The 7,500-nt window shown below is 38.3% G+C and overlaps 1 protein-coding gene across 4 annotated transcripts in view; it reads left to right on the plus strand.

Moving 5' to 3' along the window:
• ext1c (exostoses (multiple) 1c) overlaps positions 1-7,500 on the plus strand; it is an 81,528-nt gene that overhangs the window by 60,309 nt on the left and 13,719 nt on the right. The window lies entirely within an intron of this gene.

Consider the following 7,500-nt stretch of genomic DNA (forward strand, 5'->3'; position numbering starts at 1 on the left):
ACACACACACACACACACACACACACACACGCGCAAACATCGGTCCATTTTTTTCTTGACATGGAGATTACTGAAATGAAGACAGAAGGGATGGTGAGGGGGAGGAAAAGTAAAGATTATGGGCACTGTTGTTTCCGTGTAACATCACCGAGACATCCTTCACATTTGTCTCTCTCTCTCTTTCTCTCTGTTTAATGTAAGTGGATACTAGAAGACCTCATTCTTCTGCATACTGAAACATGAACTGTCTGTTAAGCCCCCTGCCTTTCACTCGGTCTCTCTTTTCTAACTCTTTGGATCTATTTTCCCTTTCCATGCTCTGTAATCTTTACAATTTGGTGTTCACATTGTGGTCCATTCTTACAATTGGGTTTCATGGTGCTATATTGTCCAAATAATGCTTCACTTACAATAAAATACATCAACAATATGTTTCCTCTACTTCTGTCTGATGGCATGTTTAGTGTCTTTTGTAGCCAAGCGCCTGACCCATTGCCTGCAGACAGAGCTGTGGTTTTCTGACTTTTTCTCCTCCAACCCTCCCTTCCTCCTGACTCCCAGAGGCTGCAGCAGCTGGCTGCATAGATACTTCTCTCCCTCTCTTTATCATTTTTCTATCCTTTGTCTCCCAAATGCAGGCCTTTCTTTTTTATTATCCGTATTGTGTGCATACTGCGGTCTTAAATCACACAGTAGATGTAGTGTCATATTACTAACTCATTGTAAGTCAAAAATAAATAATGTATTAATAATAATAATAATAATAATAATAATAATAATAATAATAATACATGTTATTGTTATGAGATGGGGTATGAAAAAAAAACATCTAAAACACAATGCATGTGCAGAGTAGAGCATGACATAAAAACAAAGTTTTAAAAAGGTGAGTTTGAAAAGTTTTTCAAGTGGAACGGGGTGGCTCGGCGAATGCTGTGTCACCCCGGGTTCTGTGCTTGGTCCTGGGTGGAGGGGACTGGAAGCTAGCATGAAGAAATGGAGACTGCAGTGGAACTTTGGTAAAGGGTGCTGGCGAAGCTGAAAATGGAGGGGAGATGCGGTCACCAGAGCAGGAGTAGCAGAATTCTGGATATGCTAAAGATTTTTAAGTTTGTTTTAGTAAAGAAGTGGCTGGAAATGTGAGGAGAGAGGAGGGGTAATGGCAGCGGTACCTGGCCAGAATCAAACTGAGTTTGAGATCACAGTATGATGTGATTCTTAAATACTAGTCCGTCATGTGCCCTGTAATATTCTTATGTCTAAATGTGTATGTGCAGAAATTACAGTCGCTTCTGCCACTCAGGTCTTGTTGTGCTCGATGAGGTGTACATGAGTAAGAAAAGTATTGACAGTGTCCTGTTGTGTGCGCTGTGGCAGATAATCCATAACCTTGGTCAACTACACACTTGTGTTCATGAACAGGGACACACATGCATACACACATATACAGGAGCACACACGCTCTATTAACACCTGACCTTTTACAGGAAGCAGAGCGAAGATGAACTGACCAGAAGCTGCTGTCAATCAAAGAGCATCCACCCTCCCTCCCTCCATCCAGCTTCCCCTCCATCCCTCTTTTCTCCGCTTTTACTTTCAATATTCGTTGAATGGTCAGTGTTTAGTATACATGAGGAATGAGTATACATTTGAGGCAGAAAGGAAAGAGGAATCTACTGAGTGAGTGGCATTTTTGTTTATTGTAGAAATAAACAAGAATCACAAATGTAACGGAGAAACAAGTCAGTCAGGGACGGCGAAGCTGACGGGTTTATCTGGATCTGGAGATGATAGTGTCGAGGAGAAGCAGATTTGGTTATCAGACAATACCAAACGCACACACACGAAAGCAGTCAGTGACTCAGAATGGTGCAATTTTAGTAAACACAGCTTCGATGATAGTGGTATCACACTGAGCCCAATGCCTTGACGTGTGTGTGTGTGTGTGTGTGTGTGTGTGTGTGTGTGTGTGTGTGTGTGTGTGTGTGTGTCTGTCACACAGGATGGGTGTGAGAAACTCAGTGTCTCTATTTATGTCTCTGCATGAGAGATCAGAAACAGAAATACGAAAAAGGATAGCAACATGAAGACATAAAATCTGTGCGTGTGTGTGTGTGACAGAGCAGTGCTGACTTCTACAGATATAAGTGTTTGCACAATTAGTCTTTTAACAAACAACACAAACACTAAATGTGCAATTAAGAGAATACAGATGAGGTTAAAATGCATTCAGACAATACCTAGTGTCAAAGCATTAGGTATACAATGTTTCTACAGATTGTACACATGCCCAAACATAACTACATAATGGTGAAACAATTAGTTGACTAAAATAATAGCTGGTTGTTGATCAAATAATCACATAACCCTTTTTCAAATATCTGCTGGTTTCATCCTCATAAACCTGCATTACCTTTTTATTTGGCCACTTAGAGGCAATAGAAACAAACTTTCAACACATCTTAGATATGGTAAGCAGACACATAGAACATTAGAATTTATCAGGAGTTGTGTTTGGTGCTGAGCAGATACATTCTGCTGCTTTTTATATTATGTTATTATTGGATATAAGTCTAATGGTCAAACAAAAACAACCAATTTAACCAATTTTTCTCTCTTGGAAATTGTGATGAGATTTTCAGTATTTTCTACAAATCTACAGATTAATCAATAGGGAAGATAACCGGTAGTTGTACAGTATATAGCATATTGCTTTCTTAGTTGCATACTTACACCATAAATTCACTGTATTCATTCAAATATGGACTTTGACACAACAATAATCTACTAGTATATCTGTTTTTTAATGTAGTCCACATCCACACACAGCAGATTCACAATGACTGCTTCCAGATAACAATCGTGCTAACTGCCTTCCAGTGCACACAGTATTCATTTAAATCCTCCCTTGGTTCTTCTGTAAATGCAGGTCCATGCATGTACATTACAGTATTATACTACAGTGTGAATGCTTTTGCAAATTAACATCCAAGGAGTCTAGTGCACTACATTCCTTGCCATGCACAATATGAATTGGCATGCATGCAATCACATACACATGAATACACAGTGAGTCATTTTTATTTAGCTGGGTTTACCTACCAGCCAACCTCTTAATTACAGACACACTAAGTTATTAGCTCATGAACACTTTCTGATTGTTCTGGTCTGTATGATAAGCCTGAAGTGGCATTTACAGCGTTGGTTAATTTAATTTAGCTTGCAGAGTACAAGATAATGTCTTCAGAATCAGTTCTAACCTCAAAGATATATTTTAAGATCATATAGTACCATCAAAACAAGGACATTTTCACAATTGAGAAGAAGGAACATGCAAATTCTTTGCTTTCTCCTTAAAAGAAATTCTTAAATCAAAACCGATTTCAGCTCTAATGTGGGAAAAACAATCCTTTAAAATGCAGATACACAGGCACACATTTACACGTGGTCATTTTGCATAGTGTTGTAATCCAGGGCCTATCTATATGAACATTTACCAACTTTTTATGTTTTCCTGTGGAATCTTTATGACACACAACAGCAACAAACACATGTTCAATCAAAGGCAAGAAGAAAAAAAGGACAGAGAGAGAGGGAGGCAGAGTAAAGGAGACACACAGCAGGCCTGTTTGTTTGTTGTTGGAACAAAGTGCTGTTAAAGGAGTTACTTGTTTTATTTTTATTGCTAAACGACAGTGGGCCCAACCGGAGTCACATGTCCAAACTCTAACTACAGTCTGCACAGCAGCAGTTCATGTGGACCAAACTCTAGTTTGTTTTTCATTGCTTGAGCACAGTTTTCAAATCTCTACACACTTATGCCATGGCTCAACCACATCCTGCACAACACTGTGGATTTACAGCAATTTGTTCAAATGGTAACACACTGCTGTCACAACTGTTAACCACACATTCAAAGCAGAATAGAGTTCAGTCTGGTGCCTAGCAAACACTGCTGATTGTAATTGTAGCTGATCGCCTAAGCGGGTGTCTTGCTTTAGACTACTTATTGAACATATATGTTCTTTTTTGGTATACAAACCTAAAATAAGAATTACAAACAATTACACACTGTACCGTTTGAGAGAAACGGGTAAAAGAGCAAAGATTCCAACATGCCCAAGTAAGATGTCTGAGGTTACATACACAGTTTTAAAAAACTAAATTGGAAAAACACTACCTTTTACTGTAGTAAAACTGCATTCTCACTGTTTTTGAGAAAGCAATGGAGGTGAAAGCATTGAAAACACCACATTTATTAGTATTTAGAGATAATGCAGACATCCAATGTGTTGAAGACAACTTGCCCTATGATGCTGGAGAGAGGCAGGATCAGTCACACTTTGCTTTTGTCTTTGTCACTGTTATGTACCTTTTTTTATTTTTAACAGTAATTCCATTAATTACTAGAGACAAAATACTATATTGAAGCAAACTGCTGATTTTCATCCTTCTGGTTTACCTTACATGAAAATTGGTATATAAAATCTATATATCTTTTCTTTAAAGAAACTATTGAGTAGTGTGAAGTCACTCAAATTGTACAAACTGTAGAGATGAGAAAGTTAGTATTTTCTGTATTGGTGTTTGATGCTATAGTGTTTTTACTCTCAGTGTGTTCTGACTGACAGTGTGTGTGTGTGTGTTATCTCAGTGAGGATTGTTTGGCTGCACTGAGCCTGTTTTGAGCCGTGTGTTCAGAGTTCGTTGCTTGGAATGAGTTTTGCAGCTGATGTAAACTGTTTAGCTCAGGTGAATGTTCGTAGGGCAGACTGTAGGTAGAGTTTTGCCCATGTAGCTCCAGTGCCCACTGTTGTTTAGCAATCGGAAAAAAAAGTAAGTCCATTCCTTCAAGAACAGCAGCCAGCCGACTAGCCGGCTAGACAGACCAAAGTTGTGCACAATGTACATGAAGTAGTGTATGTATGGGCATTGCATATACATACGCTCACACAAACGGCAGGTGCACAGAGAAGTGGGTCAGACTAACCAGCTCAGTTTCACTGCACTTGCCAGATACAGGAGGCCACTCTGTCTCACGGGAGATACTGTACATACACAAACATTATAATACATATACATAATATGTTTGTATGTAAGGAAATATTAATGTATTTTTACTCCAACAAAATAAAATTTACTTTAGGAGATTAAACCTAATTACTTTTAAATGCAATACACACTCTGTTAAAACATGTATTTATTCCCCTGGTCCAAATACACAGAGGAGTTGTACATACCTATAGATGCAATCTACAAGTTCATTTACTCATGGATGGCTAAATGAATGTGTTTACCTAAATCCCAAGCTCAGGACAAGATTTGGACACATAATCCCTTAGAAATACATTGTGTAAATCTCTTTAACCGTCTTGACTCATATTCTGGCTTTGAGAATCATTTCAAATATACATCACTGCTCAAGGCTGGAGGATTTATTCTGCTGCAGATGCACACAGATCCATCACACGCCCACACACACATGTACTGTGTATGTACAGCAGTGGTGATAGAAAAGCTCTATCAACAGGTGGAGAAATATCCAAGCAAAACCGTAGCGAACGCCAAACAAGGCTTCCTTTTAGTAAACTGTGTATGTGTGCATTTGTGTCCGTTTGGCGTGTTTTGACACATTCATGTCGAATACACACACACACACAGTGACATCCATTCAGATCTTGATGTCCAGGACTGAGTGTAGCAGTGTTAATTGATGCCAACATCAGCAATAAAATCTCAAATTTTCTCATCCAGGGAGCAAAGTGAGGCCTGCATCTCATCACTCACCAAGGGTTAAATAAATGACTAATCGAGTGATTAATGGCAGGCATGTTTTATACTAACATCCCTTCTGCAAATAAACAAGCAGAGAGCTGAATTCAGAAGGTAGATGGGGCTAAGAAAGAAGACGAGGAGGGAGCGGGATAAGAGCAGCACCTAAAGGAGGGGGTTGTCGTGAAGTAATGAGACGATGAGGAGCAGAGTGCACTCTCCCATTAAAACCATGTTTGTTTTACCATCCGTTTACTCCACTGTGCAGTTCTTTACCATGAGACTGTTACACCAACCGTACTTTTCTGTTCCACCCAGCAGATGAAGGCATGCATTGATGCAGAGGTTTCCATTTGGCATCTTTTTCATTGCGCAAATATGAAATATGAGTATGAAGTGGTGGAGCACACCCGGGTAACGTACGGCAGCAGTCAGTGGGAGTAGTGGCACCAACTTCTTGTCTATAACACAAACCAATAGAGAACAGAGATTTGGGCATATTTACTTATGAGCTCAGTATGGAAATGTATTCCAACATACAGTAGCTATCTGTACTGGTGCCAACATGTCAGCAGAGGGTGGAAAAAAGTTAGGATATTTATTACTGCACATAATCTGAGCCAATATGGATAAATATCAGAAATTGAAAGCCACAAAGTCTGTGTAACAGATTTGTTAAATATCGTATATCAAAAGAGACATGTGTCACACTGGCAGGCCATTTATTAGATTTATTTGCTATCATTTAGTTATTTCACTTTGTTTAGCTACTGCATTGTAAGAGTAGGTACTCTTCCTGGGGTTTCATATGTTTTAACAATACTTCAAAACATCCATAACATTGATACTCACAATAAGAATCAACACATAACACAACCACTCAGACACACAACAACCAACTCCCAACTCAAAGCCTGTCTAATACACACAATAGCTCTATTTAATATTTTCATCTCTTACATAATTGACACTTCAGCAATTCTCCACTAAATCACAAATCGAGTGGAATGGGTAGCGCTCTACATCCCTATCACATCTTCAAGAACAGAAAATGTATATAAAACCAAAACGTTATATAATGTTCTACACAATTCCTTGTGTATATTTTTGTTAAAACATGTATAACTTTCTGTAATAAAAGAGTCTTATGAATTCCATGACACCATTCATCAGTAGTTTTACAAATTCTTATCATTTTTTTGTCATTCCTATTATTACCTCATTTCTTACCAATAGACTCACTTATGACTTTAATTCTGTATTTAACCGGGTTCAGGCACACACCTGGCCATAAATAGTTTTTCAATAAAGCCCTTCAATATAATAATGACACTTTTGAATGTTTTAACCCACAGTTTTGGCCAACCAGAGGCTTGCTGTTAAGAATTTCAAACATCATGGCATCTATCTTTACACATACTGCATGAAGTGTGTGTTCAGAGACATATGAAAGAGCTGAAAAGAAAGCTATATATTTACAGTCCGATAAGGTCACATCTTACACTCTGCTCCAATACATAGTTCCATGCAGTTATGCTTACATATGACTATCCTGTTGAAGCAGTTCTTAGGCTCTTCAATAGAGCTTGAAAGATTCATCTTAAACTGTATAGCATTTTGGCTCTCGTTCTTTTTTTTCTGTGCATATTCTAAAGTTTGGAAAAAGTTCCATATCCTATTAGCAAAATGTTTCTAAAGAAGTTTCTTTCTTCAGAATCAAAATTGTGA

Source organism: Etheostoma spectabile, chromosome 14 (assembly GCF_008692095.1).
Source record: "Etheostoma spectabile isolate EspeVRDwgs_2016 chromosome 14, UIUC_Espe_1.0, whole genome shotgun sequence".
In the NCBI taxonomy this organism is placed as follows: Eukaryota; Metazoa; Chordata; class Actinopteri; order Perciformes; family Percidae; genus Etheostoma; species Etheostoma spectabile.